At 41.0% G+C, this 23084-nt stretch overlaps 4 non-coding genes across 4 annotated transcripts; 2 read left to right on the forward strand and 2 right to left on the reverse strand.

Annotated features, from left to right (window-relative positions):
• Positions 1-4180: 4180 nt before the first annotated feature.
• Positions 4181-4253, reverse strand: TRNAF-GAA (transfer RNA phenylalanine (anticodon GAA)). Its single transcript has one exon. It is a non-coding gene; the product is annotated as a tRNA-Phe (tRNA).
• A 998-nt stretch (positions 4254-5251) lies between these two features.
• Positions 5252-5325, forward strand: TRNAT-AGU (transfer RNA threonine (anticodon AGU)). Its single transcript has one exon. It is a non-coding gene; the product is annotated as a tRNA-Thr (tRNA).
• Positions 5326-6914: 1589 nt separating this feature from the next.
• On the reverse strand, positions 6915-6988 carry TRNAT-AGU (transfer RNA threonine (anticodon AGU)). The gene has a single exon. It is a non-coding gene; the product is annotated as a tRNA-Thr (tRNA).
• A 15781-nt stretch (positions 6989-22769) lies between these two features.
• On the forward strand, positions 22770-22842 carry TRNAF-GAA (transfer RNA phenylalanine (anticodon GAA)). The gene has a single exon. It is a non-coding gene; the product is annotated as a tRNA-Phe (tRNA).
• Positions 22843-23084: the final 242 nt, after the last annotated feature.

Consider the following 23084-nt stretch of genomic DNA (forward strand, 5'->3'; position numbering starts at 1 on the left):
CATGCTCTCTAGATATTTTATATGAGAGAATTTAACGTGTATACTAGAACTACATTAAGAAAATTCTGAACTATTCTACACCAAGCAATAGGCTTTGACCTCCTGAACAACTTTTTCAAAGACAGTAACTTTCTATTTGGTCAGGATCTCGAGATATATCATATGCGAGAAGTTTATATGTATACAAACGCCACGTGGTGAGAAAATTCTGAACTACTGTCTACCAGTCGAAAAGTCTTGACCCTCTGAACAAGTTTGCCCAATACAGTAACTTTCTAGCTGGTCAAGAACTCGAGCGAGAATTACACGTATATACTAGCGCCTCGTAGTGTGAAATTTCTGAACTACTCCACCAACGAAAAGAGCTTGACTTCCTGAACAACTTTGCTGAAGGCATTTACTTTCTATCTAGTCAGGATCTAGAGATATTTTATACACGAGAATTTCACATGTATACTAGCACCACGAAGTGAGATAATTCTGAACTATTGTCCACTAAGAAATAGGCTTTGACCTCCTGAACAATTTTGCCGAAGACAGTAACTTTCTATCTGGTCAGGATCTCGAGATATTCCATGTTGTATCCAATTAAGTCAATCCCACGTAGTATCGACACCGTTTACGCGGTTTCCATTTACATTTTCTCTATTATCCTCATTTTGGGGGTTGATTGTAATCAAAGTTTAGCTTTTTTAGTTCAAAACTAGTTTTTTGAGGAATACAAGTTGGTTTCAGATCGATTGGCAGCAACAAAATGGCAATGGAAAACTCATATGTGTTGTACAAAGTACAACAGCGCGAGAAACGGGGGGTTATCTTTTATGCATACCGTAAAACGGGGTGTAATTGATCAGCGGGGCAAAATTGATCGCTGAAATTTCTCGTGATATTTTTTCATGTGTAACATGTTTTTCGTTACTAAGCGTACGAATGTATCTTTGTATACATTGTAAAAATATTATGCATAAGTACAATATTGGGTATACTCAGCGATCAAATTCACCCCGCTGATCAATTTCACCCCGTTTTACGGCACCTTCTTTGAAAATTTTCCCACCTAGACGGACCTAACAAATGCGAGATAGGAAGAAGTGACCATCGTAATTAATTTTAGGCTCATAGGTTGAAAGAACTTCAGCATGTCCAAAATATATTCGTTCCCATTCAGTGTGTCCAAAATATATTATGGACACTGTCCAAAATCAAGTGGAAGGGTCCAAAATATGTGAATATCATGATGTGAAAAGAATTATTTTTTCGAGTATATATCAATAAATAAAACATCTAGTGACATTTTACATCCAAGATGAGTAGCTTTCGAACACAACCGCATGTAAATTGCATAATAATAATAAACAAATAATATTATTTTGACATAAACGTGATCTCACTTCCTCTAGGGGTCCAAAATCAGTTGGTTACCCTATACACTACCGATCATAAGTTTAAGGACATCCCCAAAAAAAGTCTCGTGGCCGTAGAGGTCTTATCGGCGTCTTGTAGATAGTCAACTTCGTGCGGCTTCCTCCGGAGTCTAAAGTAGGCACGATTCCATGCCATAATGCGTCTTTGAATTTCTCTGCTGGTATCATTTTCGGTGGTCACCAGTAAGCCCAAATACACTAACTCAACGATCACCTCGATTTCGTCACCGTCAATCTGAACTGGGGGTGGGAGGCTAACATTGTCTTCCCTAGATTTTGTCTTTGATGCGTTGATGGCAAGTCCAATCTGCCTAGCTTCAGCCTTCAGTCTGATGTACGTGTTCGCCATCGTCTCAAAGTTCCGTGCCATGAAATCGATGAACATGTGATGTGTGGGCACGTTGTATTCGCGAAATTTCTACAGAACCTGCCGAATCGCGAAAATTTGGTCCGTGGTAGCGCGGGCACCCATGAATCCCGCCTGGTATTGCCCCACGAACTCTCTTGCATATGGTGACAGACGGCGGCATAGAATTTGCGAGAGTACCTTGTAGGCGGCGCTCAGCAGTGTGATCGCGCGGTAGTTGCAGCAATCCAACTTGTCGCCCTTTTTGTAGATTGGGCATACGACACCTTCCATCCACTCCTCCGGTAATATCTCCTCCTTCCAAATCTTGGCAATTACTCATGGCAGCGCTCTAGCCAGTGCTTCACCACCGTATTTTAATAGCTCACTTGGTAGTTGATCTACACCAGTTGCTTTGTTGTTCTTCAGCCAACCGATCTTCTCCTCAAATTATTCAAGATCAGGGGCCAGTAGCCTGTCATCTTCTGCGCGTGCTTCAAGGTCTGTTGCCGTGCCACCTTCGTTTTCTGCTGCATCACCGTTGAGGTGCTCGTCATAGTACTGCTTCCACCTCTCAATTTTATGGAGTGAGCATTTTACGGATGTTGTTGATCTTCCGGGCGACGGTCCCATGGTTATCTAGGTACATTTTTATGTCACGACCCCTAATTCATTCTTATATCACAGTTCCTAATGGTTTTTGAAAAAAATAACTGCGGAGCTCTAGGATCAGTTTCATTGGTTGACCTCTTTTAAAGATGTTCTGGACTTACCAGAAGATGGCCCCATGGCCATTTGGGTCCATGTTAATGTCATGACCCCAAATTCATTCTTACATCACAATTCCACATGCTTACGAAAAAACCGTAGAACTCTAGGATCAGTTTCGAGGATTTACCATTTTTAAAGATGTTCTAGATCTTGTGGAGGACGGTCTCATGGCTTTCTAGGTACATGTTTATGTCACGATCCCAAATTCATTCTAATATCACAGTTCCTAATGGTTTCAAAAAAACCACGGAGCTCTAGGATCAGGTTCATGGATTGAGCACTAATACGGATGCTCCGGATTTTTCGAGGACCGTTCCGTTGTCTCCAGGATCCATATATAGGAACCATGATTGTTTTCTGGCTGGTAATATTATGAACAATAATCTAAATTACAGCTCTTGAGCCACTTGCAAAACCCTATAAAGACACCTTTCAAAAAAACGTGTAACAACTCTGTTCGCTTTTTAAAAAATTAGACGACTCTATTTTCAATATTTTTACAAATCATCGACAGCCCTAGGAATTCTAAAGATACTACATTTTTTTGAAATTCATTAAGAAATGGCTAAGTTTTGCCATTGCAAACTTGCCGTTACACATTCGTTTCGTAGACGGCTTTAAGTTCTTTACTCATCGTAATCGGAGTGTTAGCGAATCTATAAAAATAAAAAATAAACTTCTTATCTACATTGAACCAACGAGAATCGTAAATTTCACCTGAAAATTCAGTTAACATCTCAAAGATAGTAATTTAGTTAGAATTACTTACTGCACATAATATGGATTGACTGGTCGAGTGAAAGTGTAATACTGGTGAAAATGATTTTACGAAAAGAGATTCACGTAGATTTTATGAAATAGCATTCAATATGGCGACAAAAATAAGTATTTGGACTGTTACAGATCCCCAGATTGTCTACTTGAACTTATATAAGTGTGAGTTCAATATTAATAATTTAATACTTATTTATTAAATGCAAAATTAAATTGCAGAATGTGGAATCGAATTGTTTGAGCACCTCACAATCTGAATCAACAAAACCAAAAATATCCATTAGTACCGTCGCAATGACGCGTTCATCTAGATGAAATTGATAAATAGCAGATTTTTAACGATAGGCCCAATCTTAGATCCATAGGCCAACGTTATAGCCATTTCCCTTTGTATCGATATTTGATGATCTCAGTACACCGATCAACAACATCCAGTTACATGTACTTGAAAATTCACGTAGCTTTTAAGTGAATCCTGCATGAAGATCATCGAAATGTCCGATAAAATTTAGGGATCAATACGAACGATTTAGTTGTAAAACTAAATTTTTATTTTCAATGTGAGTTCTCGAAGCAAAATCTCACGAACACAAATGCAGCGAGTAAATCCGTTGGATGTTGACCGTTACAGCAATTTGTTCAATGAATATAACCGGTTTCTTCAAATGCAACAAGTGGCCCGCGGGCTGCATAAAAGTATACGGAGGGTTACGCGCGTTGCTGATGATTTCCATCATTTACACACGACCGTAGAGTAGAATCTGCAACGATTTAACAACAAATCTCGCAACGATTTATTAACAGATGATCGACCCATCATATTAATGAATACTCTTAAAATTTAAATATTCTTAAAATAAAAGTCTGCCGAAACCCGGGATTGAACCGGGGACATTTAGATCTTCAGTCTAACGCTCTCCCAACTGAGCTATTTCGGCAATGAATACCTTGGAAGTCTTATCGAGTTATTATTTTCTCTTCGTGTCTTCTTTGTTATAGTATCTGTGATTTGTACACTGGATACGACTTTAGGTAAAAAAAATCTTATCCCTTATATTTGTCAAATCATTTCATTAGAACAAAATGTGATGAAAAGTGAGTTGAAATAGTTAATAGTTAGAACGAAGTTAATTTTATATGTTTCAATCGAGAATATTCTAGTAACTGTCAATGATAAGTTTAAACTTACACACCTAGAAATATCTAATTTTATACGTGACGAAATCCATCTTTGACAGAAAGGACGAGACGTAAACAAACATGTCATGTAAAATTAAGTGTCCGAGACTGAAAAGTTCGTTACTCGACGAAAAGAACGTTTGATTGAGCTGAATTTCACGTTTATTATGACTCAATTTTATGTCAAAATTGATGCTCGTATATGTCAGTCTCAGAGCACCTAAATTTACATGATTTTTTCGAAGTGTGTACGTTATTAGGAAGAATCCGAATTTTTTAGATATCATTGTCAATTTCGCAAAGTTGTAAACGGTTAACGAAAAATGACACCTAAAAATAATGCCGAATCGTACAAGCACTTTGTTATACGAAACTAATATTTATTTAAGTTGGTGTGTATCATCTTTTAGAAGAGCTGAAATAAAAAATATCACACTTGAAAAAATTGCAAAATGTATCCTGGTGTTCAAGTTATATTGACATGAGTATAAATATTGTATTTAAGAGTACATGTGATTTAAAATTTCGTACATGCTGCTTTAAATATATTTTTTATTACTTTTTCTATGTTGCGTATAAGTAGAGCTTAAAACTTGCATTAAGCTAAGTAGTCAAATAAAAAAGTTGGAACTGAAAGTGTGTGTCCGTTTTACAACTTGAACAGCCCTTACCATACCATCATGGGAAGGAAAGAGTAGAACGTGTCTGCAATCGAGGTACTCCTTTGTAACCCCTGCGAGGAGCACTGCACCTCAACGGCGCCGTGGCTTAGTTGGTTAAAGCGCCTGTCTAGTAAACAGGAGATCGTGAGTTCGAATCTCGCCGGAGCCTATATGGAATAAAAAACAACTTTTTACAGTTCTCTGTTATATCGACTTGAGGTAACGACGGTCAGGCTTTTGCCCTAAACTCCTCGAACTCAGATTATGCCGTATAGAGATGCTCATTCATCGTGAGCTAGGCCATCCCTCACATATAAAGAGCAATGGTGTCAAATCCAAAGAGCGCAAAAGAGCTCGAGCTCAGATTGATGCTCAAGCTGGACTTCCACAAACACGCATCATGATGGGTGATGCGGGGTTCGTTCTTGAGTGAGGCATGATTTACATCGGCTCTGCTCACCAAACAAAATTTTGAACTTCGGGATGCACTCGTTGAAACTGTAAATATAGAGCTTCTTTATGCATTCGTAGAGAGCACGCACGGCCTTTGATTTATGCACGGTTCTTCCATTCATTATTATGATGGAACCTAGACCTAGAATGTACGAGGGAAAAACTAGTTAAAGCACTAATTACTCCGTTTATGGAGTATCCCTTGGTGCTGTCTTCGTATTCTCCTGTTGCCTTTTAACATGTCCATTCATTAAATTCGCTACCCTCACTGCACACACGGTAGTTTGGAAATCTTTCTGGACCAACAATTGAAATAGGCAGAACAACCAACCGTAAGACATGGCACAAACTTCTTGAGAATCAAGACACTACCACTTAAACTACAATTTCCATTTGATAAAGGATGTTTACTCTATCAGATGATGGCGTTAGATTGTTTGGATGTGCTTTGATTTTAGAAGAATTTATGTTTAAAGCCATTGTTTACATTTTGTTGTTCCGCCTATTTCAATTGTTGGTCTAGCGTTGTTTAAATCAGGTGGAGTCTGAATCGATTAATTCATAACCTTCAGTTGGTTGCAAGATGTCGCAGAAACGCCAATCAAATTTTGGTACGGCTCTGTTCTTCAGCAAGTTAGGATATTCAGCAGATGGTGAAATAAAGTGTAAATCTTGTGAGAAAAAAAAATTAAAACAAAACACAACTTCAATTTGAAAAGACATGTGGTTGGTCAGCACCCTGGAGTGGCAAAATATTTCATCATCAAAATATGCTGGAGCTCAGATTATTGATGACTCTTGATGCAGCTTTTGGCAAGCCTGACGACGGTACTCAGCCACGCGTTGTCAGTGTTCACATCGTATTTTTTAGATGCTGACTGACTTCTCTGCGACTGTCCGATAGCAGAAAAAAATTCAAAAAATTTCAGACTATCCTGAACTTTTCGCAACAAATTTCCATGAAGTAGGTCTAAAAATTTTCTTCGGCATGTTTGAACTCGTCAAACATATTGTATAAGTAATAACTTAGCTGAGACTACTGTAGCTATCGTTTTGTAACAATAATTCAATTAACAAATTACTGCTAAAAAGAATTCACCAACGATTTATTTTGAAAATTTGTTCAGGAATGGAGGATAGCCTAAAAAAAAATAGACAGGTAATCTCAGTTTTCACGGAGCATTTCTATTTTTCGATAATAATGGACAGATACTAGAGAATGTGAAGAATGATGTGTGGCTGAACTTCTCCTGGACTCAGGTCGATATAACAGTGTTCTCTGTAAAAAGTTCCATCACAACACATAGGCTCCGGCGAGATTCGAACTCACGATCTCCTGTTTACTAGACAGGCGCTTTAACCAACTAAGCCACGGCGCCGCTTGCGTTCCGGTGCTCCTCAAAGACCAATATTTCGGGCAAATTCAGCACGTATTACGAACTTGTTATCATCGCCACGGGGTGTAAATGACGAAAACACAATCGTCATCGCCATAAAACAAGCAAACTTCACAATGTTCCACTAAAAACGAAATGATGATGTTGCTGTATCATTCAGTTTAGCAGATATACCTATGTGGATATACATGCGTTTCACATTTCGCGGGTAACACCGGATTCACCGACACGGACACATCTCTCATCGACCCCGTCGTCATCATCGTTGTAGAACGACAACGACGGCAAACGCACACGGAGGGCATGACAGTTAGTCATAATATCACTACTGGCATAATTTTAAAGCGGTCGGTGCTTACAGCAAAGCAACTCGTGAGCCACATGTGGGGAGAGTAAGGCGAACGCAATGAGAGGTAGAGGCAACAATAGTGGAATGCAGTAACGATGACGACGTACATGTAGCTCGCTCAGTCACTCGTCGTTGATATGCTTTTGAGGAGATAATATTTTATGTCAACGAAAATGCTCACAAATGTTTACGGGTTTTGTCTGGGACGAGGTATGTAAAGTTTATGTCATCGCAAGATTTGTCCAGTTAGGAGGTTTAACAGAATCGTTAGTTTGTGGGGGGGGAAACAGCGCGGGGAAGAGAAAGACAATAAATCTATAGACTGAGCAATGGTTGTCTTATGCAGCCAAACGAGCATCGCCCATTTTTGATAAGCATTTTTTAATTAATTTGTCACGCATTGCCCAGTCTATATATATACAGTGTCAGTGTCTAGTGGAATACAATGCAATGGAATAAAACTCGACTAGTGCTTTGGTGTTATATTGTAATAAATTGGAAACGAGACCATTCAAAGGGACAAACCGCGTGGGAGTCCTAGAATGTCTTGTAAAGATGATAAAAACTCTCAAAATGGTCGCTTGATAAGATCAACCTTTAAGCTGGAAAAATCTTGGTGCTGTGTATGCTTTTCTCATTTACCCTCACATGCACGCTTCTACCCAGTATAGATGAATTCTGGTTGTTTTGAAAATCTTCGCTGTCAACGTACGAGTGAAATGAACAAAAAATGAGTCCATTGTCCATCAACGAATACGCGTTTGTTGATATTCATCAAGGCTTGAATTTCTAACACAAAATATCTATCGTATCGATTGCAGAGCCTAATAGCAACCGGTGGAAACTAACGATTTTAAATTGGCTCACTACTTGACTAGCCTATTGGTCCCAAGAAAATCGATTAACGTACCCCATTCTAGTTAAAATTCTAGTACTACACTATGTTTGTTTTTATTCGCTATGAAAGTTTGACAGATAAAATGAGGGGTTCGTGGATTTCCTATATTTCAAGGGGTGCATCGATTAGCTAGGGACCGAAGATAGTACCAGAGCTGAGCCAAAAAGTTGAGCACGTTTCTTCGGGACCTACTAGTCTTAGAGTTACCTCTATGCTAATAACCCGTACAGACTATGGCTTATATCATGTAATATAGGCTGTCTTGCAATGAGCACTCATACATAGGATTTCAAGTAAAAACTAGATGTATGAGTGTTCATTGCAAGACAGCCTACATTACATGATATAAGCCATAGTCTGTACGGGGTATAAAACCTTGATATTATCATGTATTCTGCAATAGGCAATAATCCTCCATCTATCTGAGTGAAGAAAGCAACATAACATGTTCCACAACGGTCTATTTGTGTAAAACAAAAATAATCATTTCGCATTTGATACTCAAAATCATCCCCACCAAGATGATAATGAATATTGATATGACAACAGAACAGATGATAATGAATACACATCAAGCATAACTTTTCAAAAGGACGTATGTAACATTGGATAGGAAAATAGAAACATTGGATAGCAATGTCTATATGAAATTATTAAATGCTATTTAAAAGTTAATGCTATTTTTTTAAATCTATTTGTGCTATTAGTTGGATAAAGGGATAGCATTTAAGAGAATTGTGAAAAATGTAGAGTTTTGCAATCACGGACAATACTTTTGATAAAACAAAATTATACACCTTTTTCTTGAGTACTACTCACATACACCCTGATTGATTCGTCGGTATCACACCTTGATTGTTACGTACACCCTGCATGATTCGTCTATTTGACAGAAGGGTTTTCACATACGTCAAATCAGATACACCGGTTTTTGTTTTGCAGTGAAGATACGTCGGCAGCTCGGAAAGCATTAAGGAATTGTCGGTTGGTTGGTTTATGTACATAACTACCCAGAGTTGTGAAATAATCGATGTTAAAAGCGGAGATGAGAGGGTCACCGCATTATCTGCTGTCAGATGTTATACGTTTTGTGTTGTTTGTATTAAGAAAGCGCTGGTCAGATTGTTATGTGAAGTTCAATATTAAAGTCAAGATTAAAGTGCAATTTTATTAGAATACTTTTGAAATAATAGACATGTTGCTCCCGGAAATACAAAAACAAACATACAAACTTGACGCATTTGCTGATTGATAGTGGTTGCTTTGTTTTTTCACATACGACGCTTCACTGTGAGTGTATCTGCAGTTTTTGTGTTATCATCAAATTTTAACTGTTAAGTCATGTTGACAATAAAAGGGTGTATCAACACCATTTTAAAAACAATGAAAGAAGGTCACATAGGGCATTCATTAAATATATTTTCCATAATGCATTATAATTTCAAACCTTATTTTTCATTAACTCGTAGAAACAGCATGTATTTTATATACTGTTAGATGCAAAATATCGATTTGTTTATTTTTTGTGACTTACGTCCTTTTGAAAAGTTATGCTTGACATATTTGAATGAACAAAAACAATTGTTGACTTCGAAACTCGGCGGTTGCCTTGATCAAGAGCATATTATCCACTAGCGTCCGCAGGAATCTTGTTAAGGATGGGCATTTTTTTCTATGCTGCTTTTTATCTGGGGATGAGGAGTACTCCAAAGTGCGTGGGAGATGGTGCTGTGCACCCACCACTGTTTCCCTACGGTTTAATTTAACTAATTTTATTTATTTTTTGCTCTGGTGGTGGTTCATTCTCTTCAATGCAAACTGCTTTCAGACAGCCAATGGAAATTGGCAATTTAATCCCATCGACGATGTCGATGATGAACCGTCCCAAAGTACCGCCAGTCGGGGTGACAGAAAATGATTTTTTAAAGATGATATAAAGGACAAACCCGAATTTCTTGCAACGCACATGAACAGCTGTAACTTTTAACCACGGTAACAAATGACTTGAAATTTTCAGAAAAGATTCTTAGACGATTTTTTAGTAAGACAACAATAGACCAAGGTTCAATGGCAAACTAATACCTACCCACTTTTCAATTAGGGAATCCAAAAGCTGTCTTAAAACTTTGTACAGTTGCAAAAAAGTCCATCCTCAGAATTCCTTGAGATTCTTTTCGAAATGTTTCGAACTCTATGAGCTCTTTTAAAATTCTTCTCAGAAGTCCTCTGGAATTATTTTTTTAACACTTCTTGATTTTAACTCAGAACACATTGGAACTGACATTCCCTTAGAGTTTCAGACGAATTTCCTCAAAAAAATTATTCCCGGAATGAACAAGAAATTATCGGTACTCCCTGGAAATTTTCCTCAAAATCCCTTTGGAATTTCACTCAAAATTATTTTTTTTTTCTGTATTCTTTTCGGAATTATCTTGGAACTATCTGCAGGATTCACTAGAAATTACACGCAGATTTTTTTTGGAATAGTTCCCAGAAATCCTTTGGAACTGTCCGCAGAATTCAATATCCTTGAGGTTCTTCTCGGATTTTTTAGAACTCTCCTAAGAGCTCTTTTGAAATTCTTCTCAGAAGTCCACCGAAATTATATTTAGAACTCTTAATGATTTTTTCGCAGAAAACCTTGAAACTGAATGAGCTAGGAATCCTCGGAATTCACTTGAAATTTTGCTTAAAATCCTTTTGGAATTTTATTCAAAATTTGATTTTCTCGGTATTCTTTTTGAAATTATCTTGGAACTATCTGCAAAATGCACTAGAAATTATCCGCAGAATTTTCTTTTATTTCTCTCCAGAAATATTTTGGAACTGTCATAAGAATTGAATATCCTTCAGGTTCTTCTTGAAATATTTTAGAACTTTTTTTCTCACAACACCTTGGAACTGAAATTCCCCTAAAGATTCAGAAGAATTTCCTCTGCATTCTCCAGAAATTCTTCCCAGAATGAGCTTGAAATTATCCTCGGAATTCCCTTGAAATTTTTCTCAATATCCCTTTGGAATTTTATTCAAAATTTGATTCTCTCTGAATCCTTTTCGAAATTATCTTGGAACTATCTGCAGGATTCACTAGAAATTATTCGCAGAATTTTCATCAAAATCCCAGAAATCTTTTATTTTAGAGCTGTCCTCAGAATTCAATACCCTTGAGGTTCTCCTCGGAAGTCAAGTTTAGTTTGCCCGCGCATTCACCAAAACGTTATAGTTTTTCTACCAGAAATGTTCAATAAAGCTTGGCCCTCCATTCACCAGAACTGTGAAATTTTTACATCAGGAATATTCAATTCAGCTTGCCTATCCATGCAGCAGATTGTTGCAAATCTTACGCCAGAAATTTTGAATACAAACTTGCCCTCATAAAATTTTACACCAGAAAATTTCCTTTTTCCATTTTCCACCAGACATTTTCAATATAGATTGCTTCCTTTATTATCAGAATGTTGCAGGTTTTCCACCAAATAAAGCTTGACCCTATTTTCGGATTTTTCATCATAAATTTTCAGTAAAGCAGCTTCCCTCCAATCATCAGAATGGTGCAAATTTTACACCAGAAATTATTATTAAAATGTGTTTCTCTATTCAGCAGAATGATGCAAATTTAAGACCAACAATTTTCCAAAAAGCTTGCCCGTCCATGCACCAGAACGGTGCAGATTTTCCACCAGAAATTTACAACATAGCTTAATTTTAAATAAAGCTTGTGCCTTCATTTACCAGACCGGTGCAAGTTTTCCACCAGAAATTTTCTGTTCATTTCATTTATTAGAGCGATGCTAATTCTGCACCAGAAATTTTCAATAAAGTATGCTCCTCCATTGCACCAAAAATGTTCAGGGAAGTTTGTTTCAACATGAACCTTTGTGGTGCAATTTTCAGGCTTTGTCTCTTCATGCACCAGAATGGTATAAATTTTCCACCATGAATTTTAAGCTTGCATTCATCAGAACAATGCAAATTATGCACCACAGTGTAGCTTAGAGAAATAATTATAATAGAGAGCTCACTTAATCATTTCCCGAATAAAATAATTTCAACACTGTCATGAGCGCAATCTATTAATAAACGGGTGAAGCTTTTTGTTCCTGCCCTGTGCATTTTATGTTCGTGCCCTGTGCATTTTATGTTCGTACCCTGCGCACGCATATTAATTACCGGCGCATTTTCTTTGACAATGAAAACCGAGATGACAACTTGATCAGCTGGAAGTTAAACTCGATTAATTTTAGAATAGGTCCGATCTTCATTTGTCGATCAAATAATCGATTTACTTTATTCGCTTTCTACCGCGATCTGAGCGATGGATTTGCAATACTTATACATGCAATCAACAGTTCAAGGTTTGAGCTTTTGATTCCGTGAGTCAATATTGCAAATCCATCGCGGTTGCGGTAGAAACCGAATAAATTTATTCGATTCTTTGATCGAAAAATGGAGATAGGATTTTAAAATCAATCTAGGCCCATACAAAAGGTCTATACCACAATAATAAAAACAACCTCAATTTTTGATGCTTTCCTCATTTTTGATTAATTCTAGATAAACATTTCAAAGGGTGCTATCTGCATTGATCGATTCTCTTCATCGACTTCCTCTTTCGTATTGATACAAAAAGATCTTTGCTTCTAAGGAAAAAAGTGCGTTGGAATGCATTTTTTGCATTTCTAAAATTAATATTATCAAATTATATCCCGGTACTGTCATTCCTTCGGTGTTGAACCAGCTTCGAATGGATTTTGGAATTCTTCGTCACTGTGCCTGTTTCAGACACGCTTCGTGCTTTATTTTGCTGCACGCCTATCCGGTAGTCCAATGTACACTCGATATCTGATTTTCGTCGAATGTATAATCTTCACAAGTTTACTCCTGCCTTTCAATCTTGAAGCGTGTATCAATAAATAATTACTTGTTTGGTAAGTTGACAGCTGGTAGTTCATCGTAAATGTAAAATGCGCACGCTTGCTGTGAATTAGTTCACCCGTTCGCTGTCATAATTGAAAAAGGCGCTGTTTCAGTGATGCGAAGTTTCCTTCGAAATGAGCTCACTATTATAATTGTTACGCAATATGCGAACGCGCCTCCGCTGTCAGCAGAACCCCATCGGAACACACCGCCACTGGTACGACTCGGTGGAATGGAGAGCCGTCAAAAAGCGAAGAATATACAACACCAGCATAAGTAAACATAGTTACGCGTGCTTACACTTCTTTATACTTATGCAGTTAAAAACTAATCTAAAAGCTAGTCGGAGCTTAAATTGTGAATTTAATTAGTTAGTTAGCTGGTTAGCATAAGTGATTTAGTGATTTATCAAGGTAAATGAATTTAAAAAGATATTTATTGCTGTTTATTAGTTCGTTCAAAATTTAACCTGAAACTTACACTATGGCACAGATTCTGCCGTATTACTTAAAACCATTAGTTGGAGGTCAAAGGTCACGGCAGAATCGTTAGTTCAAGGATCTCCAAACAACTACTACCGTACAAGACAGCTTTCCGGACGTTGCGAAATTAAAAGGAAAACACTAAACGTAAGTCACAGAACACATCTAACAGTAGGAGTAGTTATGCTTAAAACTGATGAAAATTTAACCTACAGGGAAAATTTAACAACTGTTAATAAGGTTCGTTAAGTTTAGAGAAATTTGTTTACCGCCTCTTGATGTCGCTTACGGGAACAAATTAAATTTTCCGTTTAATTTCCGGAATGTCGAACGGTAGCGTAGCGAGTGCTGGGAAGTCTCCCAAGAGAAAAAGTAATGCTCCTGGTGGTGAGGGGGCGAGCTGCGGTAAGGGAGCATCCATAAATGACGTAGCATATTTTTGATCAATTTTAGACCCCTCCTCCCCCCCTCGTAGCGTATTTGGCTATATCCAATACATGGCCGGTCACAAATTCTGAAACCCCCACCTCCCCCCTCAAATGCTACGTCATTTATGCATCTGCCCTAAGTGTCATGAAGTCGATACCAGTCGGATGGTGCAATGCGATGAGTGCGACGTCTGGTATCATTATGATTGCGTGAACGTGGACGACAGTATCCAGGATGATGATTGGAGCTGTAACGCATGCGTACGGAGATCATTGGATAAGCAGAGGCATGCTTTGAGTGAGAAGTTGGAGCGCTTTGAACAGCAACAGAAGCAGTGGCAACAAGAGCAACAAAAACGCCTACAGCAGACTGACGAACAACAAAAGCATATTGAGCAGCGGCAGAAACCAGAAGAGTGGCAGCTGCGAATGCAGGAGCAGTTCGATCAGTTGCAGAAGGGGATGTTGCAGTTGCAGCAGCAGAGTTCGCTGTCGGGAGATGCTGCAACGAGACTTGAAGTACCTTCGAGATTGCTTGGTGCGATTCCGAAGCAGTTACAGCATCAGGTCAAATTTGTGGAGAAGGTTGTTCCAAAAGGGTTCATAGCGGATGAACAGTGCAACACAGAACCGCTGGCAAGCTCGACCGGCAATAATGAGAGAACATCCGACAGTAGTGACAAGGCATCTTCGAAGTTATCAAGACGCTCAGCGAAATTACGGGAACTGCAAGTGAAGGCCCTGGAAGCGAGACAAGCGTTAGAAATAAGGCAGCTAGAAGAGCGACTGGCGTTTGAGTATGAGATGTTGGAGGTCACTGATTCCGAGGTAGAGTCGATTACGAGTTTTGACAAGATCAACGAGTGGCTGGAGAAAACGGACAACGTAGGGAAGGGTGTAGGAAATTCTATAAATGGAACACCTCTGCCGGTGTATGACGAATCTCTGCGAAAACCGGTGGTGTCTTCAACCCAACCGTGCCTCACTAGCAGCTGCGGCCCAGTTCCACCATCTAGTCTTCAGCAACCTGTGGTGAATCCTACTTCGTTTCAGCCACGCGTTTTGGAGCATTTTGGTGGAAGTTACGGTCATGGTGGCAGGTACATCGAGCAGCCTCGACCTGGCGAAAACTTTCCAAGAGCAACAGCGAGTCATCATCCAACATTTGGCGGATATTCAGCACCAGTATCCAGTCAACCGTCGGCCCCAGTCTACACTATACCGTCACAGCAGCCGGTAATGACGACAGCTAATCCGGCAATGAGCTATCCGTACCTAGGCGCTCAGAACTTCCAGAATATAGCGGGCATGTCTCAAAACATTGGACAACCACCGATGGTAACGTCAACCCCGCGGCAACAGTATCAGCAACAACCATGTAGTGATCCTGTACTGCTAAACAGAGACCATTGACAGGAAGACAGACGGTAAAAGATCTGCCGAAGTTCGGTGGAGATCCAGAAGATTGGCCACGTTTCATCGCGGCGTACGAGCGAACTGTCAGGATGTGCCTTTAGGAACGATGAGTTACTCGATCGTCTCGAAAGGAGCCTGCACGATAAGGCACTCAATGCTGTTAAAAGCCTCCTCCTACATCCCGATAACGTTCCAGTCATAATCAATCGGCTGAAAATACTGTTCGGCAACCCGGAGTCTATCGTTGAGACAATGGTTCGGAGAATTCGGACGATGCCGCCTCCGAAGGCTGATAAACTGGAAACTATTGTTGACTTCGGCGTGGCAGTTCAGAATTTGTGTGCAACTATACAAGTGTGCGAAATGGATGAACGGTTATACAATGTCGCTTTGCTGCAGGAGCTTGTAGATAATTTACCGTCAGCGTTGAAAATGAAATGGGCATTTCACCGTAAGGAGGCGTTCAGTCAGGTGATCAGACCGGCTGTGTGGACTAAATCACAGAAGTTGGAGAACAAGCCGGAGAGGAAAGGTCGGAAAGAAGAAGCGTATATACATGTGCATTCTACGCACTCACCGGAGCAGGTGGACCGCAAAGCTTGCCTAGCGTGCAGAAATGAGTGCAGTTCCCTCGACAAGTGCAGTAGTTTTCTCAAGATGACACCGAATGCACGATGGGCGTTGGTAAATGAGAAGAAGATCTGTCGGAAATGTCTAACTAAGCACTTTAAAACTTGTGAGAGGAAGGTTCCATGCAATCGGAACGGGTGCAGCTTCCTACATCACCAGCTATTGCATGATGACAGTAAACACAAGAAACAGACGTCAATCATTCCAGCACAGATCGCATCTTGTAACACGCATCATAGTTCGCTGGGAGGAGTTCTGTTGAAGTACATTCGTGTCACGGTGCATGGCAAGGGTAAATCGATCACGACGTACGCATTCCTCGACGCAGGATCGACCTCGACGTTAATGGAGCACAGCTTGTGGGAGGAATTGAATCTGAACGGTGAGAAATCTCCATTGTGCATGTCATGGACTGGCGGACAAAGAAGATACGAAGAAGACTCGGTGAAATTCTCCGCCGAGATCGCAGGTGCTCAGACTCCCGGCCAAAGTTTCCAGCTTTCGGAAGTGCACACGGTGCGAAACCTAGACCTTCCTCCACAGTCAATGTCGGTGAAGGATCTAGCGAAACATTTCCAGCATATGTCGGGCCTGCCAATCGAATCGTACGTCGCAGTCAAACCACGCATTTTGTTGGGTGTCTACAACGCTAGGCTGGAGTATCCGTTCGATTCCAGAGAAGGGAGTGATAATCAGCCGACCGCGGTACTAACACGGCTAGGGTGGTTGGTATACGGTCCGTGCTCGGTGTCAGAGCAAACGATGGCGAAAAAAGACGTGACCTACAGTTACCATATCTGTCAGTGTGATGGGCTTCATTCTGCAGTCAACAATTACTTCTCTCTGGACAGCCTCGGGGTTCAACTTGCTGGGAAATCGCTGATGTCGAAGGACGACGAACGAGCGATGATGTTGCTGCAGACAAACACGATTCTCCAGAATAAGAGATACGAGACTGGCCTACTGTGGCGTTATGAAGAAATCCGGCTACCGGAGAGCAAAGGCATGGCCCTGAAGCGACATGACTGTTTGAGTAAACGCATGGTTCGAGAACCTGCGCTAGGTAAAGCTCTTCAGGAAAAAATACTGGATTACCGAACGAAAGGATATATCCGCAAGCTTTCGGCGCAGGAAGAAGCAACGTACACTGGACGCTCGTGGTATCTGCCGATCTTTCCAGTGGTTAACCCCAACAAACCCGGCAAGCTGCGTATTGTCTGGGATGCCGCCGCCAAAGTGGGTAACCTCTCGTTGAATACATTTCTGCTAAAAGGTCCTGACCAAGTCACGCCCCTTCCACATGTCCTTCAGCGGTTTCGTGAATATCGTACGGCTGTGTCAGGGGATGTTCGTGAAATGTTTCATCAAGTGCGGATGAGACCCAAAGACCAGCATTGCCAGCGATTCCTGTGGGATGATGACGTTCCCGGATAAGGTCCTTCGACTTACGTGATGGAGGTGATGACATTCGGTGCCAGCTGTTCACCTAGTAGTGCACAGTACGTTATGAAGCGAAATGCAGAACGATTCAGGACTCTATTTCCGGAAGCGGTGGAGGCAATATGCAAAGGAACGTATGTGGACGATATGCTCAGCAGTGTCGAATCTGAAGCAGAGGCGGTAAAGCTCGCGCAAAATGTGCGATACATACATGCAGAAGGTGGGTTCGAAATCCGAGGATGGCTGTCAAACTCCAAGAAAGTAGCAGATTCCATGGGCGAGCAGAGAGCTCCTGAAAAGGATCTAAACAAGACCGGAGAGCTGGTGACCGAGAAAGTTCTAGGGATGTGGTGGAATACGATCAACGACACGTTAACGTTCAAAATCCCGAACCGATGCAGACAGGAGCTGTTATCCGGAGAGCAAGTTCCCACGAAGCGGGAAGTTCTGCGGATTCTCATGTCAGTCTACGACCCGCTAGGACTTCTTTCCAACGTATTGATGTACCTGAAGGTTTTGCTGCAAGAGATCTGGCGCTCTAATATTGGTTGGGACGAGCCGATACCCGACCAGCAGCTGGAAAAGTGGAGAACATGGCTCAGTGTATTGAACAAGGTGAATACAGTTTCCGTTCCTCGGTGCTATCGCACGATGACAACTTCGTCCAGTGAGTTCAACGAAATTCAACTACACGTCTTCGTAGACGCGAGCGAGAATGGCTACGCTGCGGTTGCTTACTTCCGTTTCGAAGAGGACAGCACAGTTGAGTGCGCCTTCGTTGAAGCGAAAACTCGGGTCGCTCCTTTAAAATACGTCTCGATACCTCGACTAGAGCTACAAGCAGCGGTGATCGGAACCCGGCTGGCGAAGTCTATAGGAGAAACCCATCGCATTGGAATCCGAAAACGGTTCTTCTGGACCGACTCAAGGGACGTGCTCTGCTGGTTACGATCCGATCACAGGAGGTACAGCAAATTCGTCGGTGCTAGAGTTGGCGAAATTTTGGAAAGCACTGAACAGGCAGAGTGGCTCTGGGTACCAACAAAGCAGAACGTGGCCGATGATGGCACTAAGTGGCAGCGGACTCCCGACCTATCACCATCAAGCCGCTGGTTCAAGGGACCAGCATTTCTGTGGGAACAGCGGAGCGCTTGGCCTGTTCAGCCGGCAAACCATGGAGAAACCACCTCCGAAATGAAAGTTTCGGTCAACATCCACGTAGCCGGCGAACCCGTTCTTAACTTCGCTAAATAATCCAACTGGCGTAAACTTCTACGGGTCTCCGCGTACGTTCTCAGATTCATGAAAAACCTTCGAGCTAGACTACAGCGTCAACCACCATCTACCGGAATCCTCAATCAATCGGAGCTATTTGAAGCGGAATGTTGCATTTACCGACAAGCCCAGCTAGAAACGTTCGGTGAGGAAGTATCGTCGCTGATCTGTCACAAGGAGGCAAGCGAGAAGAAGGTGATTCCTATTCTTAAAAGTAGTTCACTCTACAAACTTTCGCCGTTCCTTGATGACTACGGAGTACTTCGTATGCAAGGAAGAACTGCTGCCTGTCAATTCATCGATTCAGATGCTGCCCATCCTATCGTGCTGCCAAAGAAGCATCCGGTTACGACACTCGTCGTACAATTTGTCCACCAACGCTATCACCATCTCAACCATGAAAGCATCGTCAACGAACTACGACAAAAGTATCGGATCCCGCAGCTACGAAGTGTGTGCAACAAAGTCCGTCGACAGTGTCAGTTCTGCAAGAACGCCCGAGCTCAACCGCAGCCGCCGATCATGGCTGATCTTCCATCGGCTCGTCTAGCAGCTTATTCCCGACCGTTCTCTTATGTCGGGATCGACTACTTCGGACCAATGCAAGTCGTCGTTGGTAGACGAACTGAAAAGAGGTGGGGCGTGCTGATTACATGCCTAGTGGTACGTGCTATCCACATTGAAATTGCACATTCTCTCAACACTAGCTCCTGCATCATGGCAATACGGAACTTCGTGGCCAGACGAGGCTCTCCTTTGGAATTCTTCAGCGACAGGGGAACGAATTTCGTCAGTGCCAAGCGGGAACTTACCGAAGCGTTCCGGTCTCTCGATCAAAATAAGCTTATGCAGGAATTCGTGACACCAGATACCAAGTGGACCTTCTTGCCTCCGAGCAGTCCGCACATGGGTGGAAGCTGGGAGAGACTGGTGCAGTCAGTGAAAAAGGTTTTGAATAACATGCAGCTTCCAAGATCTCCCACCGACGAAGTCCTTCGGAACAGCTTGCTGGAGGTGGAAAATATTATTAATTCGCGCCCCCTCACATACGTGCCTATCGAAGACGGTGAAAACGAAGCTCTAACTCCCAATCATTTCTTGTTGGGTTCATCCAATGGTTCGAAACCTCTCGTGCCATACAACGACAGCATCGCTACGCTAACCAACACTTGGAAAACTTCTCAAATCTACGCCAACCACTTTTGGAAAAGATGGTTACGGGAGTACCTGCCGTCAATATGCCGTCGGACAAAATGGCATTATCCGGTGAAACCAATCCAGATCGACGACGTTGTGATAATCGTGGATCCGGATTTACCACGAAACTCGTGGCCAAAAGGACGCGTTGTAGACGTCAAATGTAAGGACGGACAAGTACGAAGCGCAACGGTGAAGACTACACTCAACGTATACGAACGACCTGTGGTCAGTGCCGCAAAATTTCGACAATACACGGTGATACTCAAAATTCTGCTTTGGTCACTCGTTTGAGCTAACAGTCATCGTCAAGGCAAACCATGTCAATTGTCAGTAGCATTTTTGTCAGTGACGAACATGTGCTGATTTGTTTATTAGCTAAATTTGAAATGAAATTAAATGGCAAGAGCAATACAATTATATGGAGCCATTAAAGTGAATAAGCATCTACGTCCTGAACTGCTTGGATAACAATAATGTGACTCAGAATGCAAGAAATTACACTTTCTGTTACCAGGTGAATCTTTGTCATTGACGAAAAAATGAATGAGATTTTGACAAAGATTTTTTTGAGGATCAAGTCTATCATTGACTATGTGAAAAACAATTTTGTCAATATCGTGCAAAAGTCTGTCAATGACAATGACAAATCTCAGCACTGCCTGTGGTAAAACTTGCAGTTCTGGACGTCGGCGCAAATTCGAGTAAGCAGGAACCAGGACCCTGCGTACTGGGGGGGAGTGTTACGCAATATGCGAACGCGCCTCCGCTGTCAGCAGAACCCCATCGGAACACACCGCCACTGGTACGACTCGGTGGAATGGAGAGCCGTCAAAAAGCGATGAATATACAACACCAGCATAAGTAAACATAGTTACGCGTGTTTACACTTCTTTATACTTATGCAGTTAAAAACAAATCTAAAAGCTAGTCGGAGCTTAAATTGTGAATTTAATTAGTTAGTTAGCTGGTTAGCATAAGTGATTTAGTGATTTATCAAGGTAAATGAATTTAAAAAGATATTTATTGCTGTTTATTAGTTCGTTCAAAATTTAACCTGAAACTTACACTATGGCACAGATTCTGCCGTATTACTTAAAACCATTAGTTGGAGGTCAAAGGTCACGGCAGAATCGTTAGTTCAAGGATCTCCAAACAACTACTACCGTACAAGACAGCTTTCCGGACGTTGCGAAATTAAAAGGAAAACACTAAACGTAAGTCACAGAACACATCTAACAGTAGGAGTAGTTATGCTTAAAACTGATGAAAATTTAACCTACAGGGAAAATTTAACAACTGTTAATAAAGTTCGTTAAGTTTACGGAAATTTGTTTACCGCCTCTTGATGTCGCTTACGGGAACAATAATTATTTCTCTAAGGCTAAAATGAAGCACAAACTGCGTAAGCATCCTACAGTTGTCACTACGGAGCAGGAAATGTTGAAATCATGGTTCAAAGCAGGAAAAAATGTCGATTTAACTGTTGTACAAAACCTTATGGGTGGAATTTAGAAGAAAGTTCGGGCATTTGGATTTGGTGAAGAAATAGAGTGAAATAAAGATACGTAAGCCAAGCATCTATATATAGTATTACATTCCCTGAAAATTTCCTGACAATCGGTTTAGTGACTTATTTTTGGCGAGTACTTCTAAGTGATGCAATTTAACTGTGGACACCCTTTACAGAACATATTTGAAACTATGAGTTATGATCCTCCTTAGAACATTTGGATCGTTAATCGATTAATCGTTTATTAGAATAAAAACCGGATCTCACTAGATGCATGTAAAACGTCATTTTGGCATCCAACGTTAGTGTAAACTTTATGGCCGTTTATAAATATTGGGACTATTTGAAAGCGACCGGAACTAAATTTCTTATCCCAGAAAACGTGATACATTATTTCACAAGCGCAGTCCTATCAGACTAAACTCTTCATTCGAGAACGTCGTTCGCGCATTTATCGTTTAATTATAAATATTATTCATTGCAAATCACCTACTGCAGCACTGGCATCGGATCACATACAGATGATTAAAATAAAAACTTTGCTTTGGTTACTCACCATTGTTTTACAATGATCCTACAGAAAAAGGTATGAAGAGCTTAGTTCTTAAATTCACAGAAGATTCCCAAAATGCCGAGCCCCGATTGTAATGTCCCTAGAAATATGGACCTTCTACCTCAACCGACGTGGGTGGTGAGGGCAAACGAAAGTCTCCAAAACGAGAGGACGTTCACTTGGTTCACGGGCATAGCCAGGGGACAATGTGATGATTATGCGACCGCACACTGCCGACCACAGACTATGAGCATAAAATAGCAATTTGATGCACTTTCGGTCCATTTCACCACCGCAATACCACATGCGCAAATAGAGCCGCCGGCCGTCGTCGATGGTGTAAACCAACCAGCACTATTGAAATTGACCGCGATTTGAGAGATGGGAATATTATTACCCATCATCATTATCGGACGCCATATCGGACTGGTGCATATTGTGCTGCAACTAGCAAGGGCAGTCGTAATAGTGTTACTATCGACAGTGCATTTCGCAACGGTTATGAGGGTTATGGCTTCATTGTCACAGTTACATGCTACAGAGATAACCATACTCGTTTGGTCGTCTGTAGTTGGCTATTCCATGACTTCATTAATGTTATTATGGTAATGGATGGATCAATACTGGAGCCATCTGTTGCCTCAATGCACAATATTAGATGTGACGCCGAAATAGCTCAGTTGGGAGAGCGTTAGACTGAAGATCTAAAGGTCCCCGGTTCAATCCCGGGTTTCGGCAGCGAATATTTTAGTAATTCATAAGGTACAAATATCCATGAATCGATGAAAGGGGGGGGGGGGCGGTGCGGGGCGTAATCATATAAATTTTAACATAAGTAAGGTAATTGATCAATTTAAAAATTACCTTAGTTATAATTTAATAAAATACACCACATGTTTATCCGCCTCCCCATCACAATGAAGTAAACACTAAAAAATTAATCACTTCAAAGAGATTTTTTATGTAGAGGAAATGGTTGT

The sequence above is a fragment of the Ochlerotatus camptorhynchus genome, unplaced genomic scaffold, assembly GCF_037179485.1.
Source record: "Ochlerotatus camptorhynchus isolate MF236.1 unplaced genomic scaffold, CSIRO-AGI_Acam_v1.1 ptg000033l, whole genome shotgun sequence".
Taxonomy (NCBI): domain Eukaryota; kingdom Metazoa; phylum Arthropoda; class Insecta; order Diptera; family Culicidae; genus Ochlerotatus; species Ochlerotatus camptorhynchus.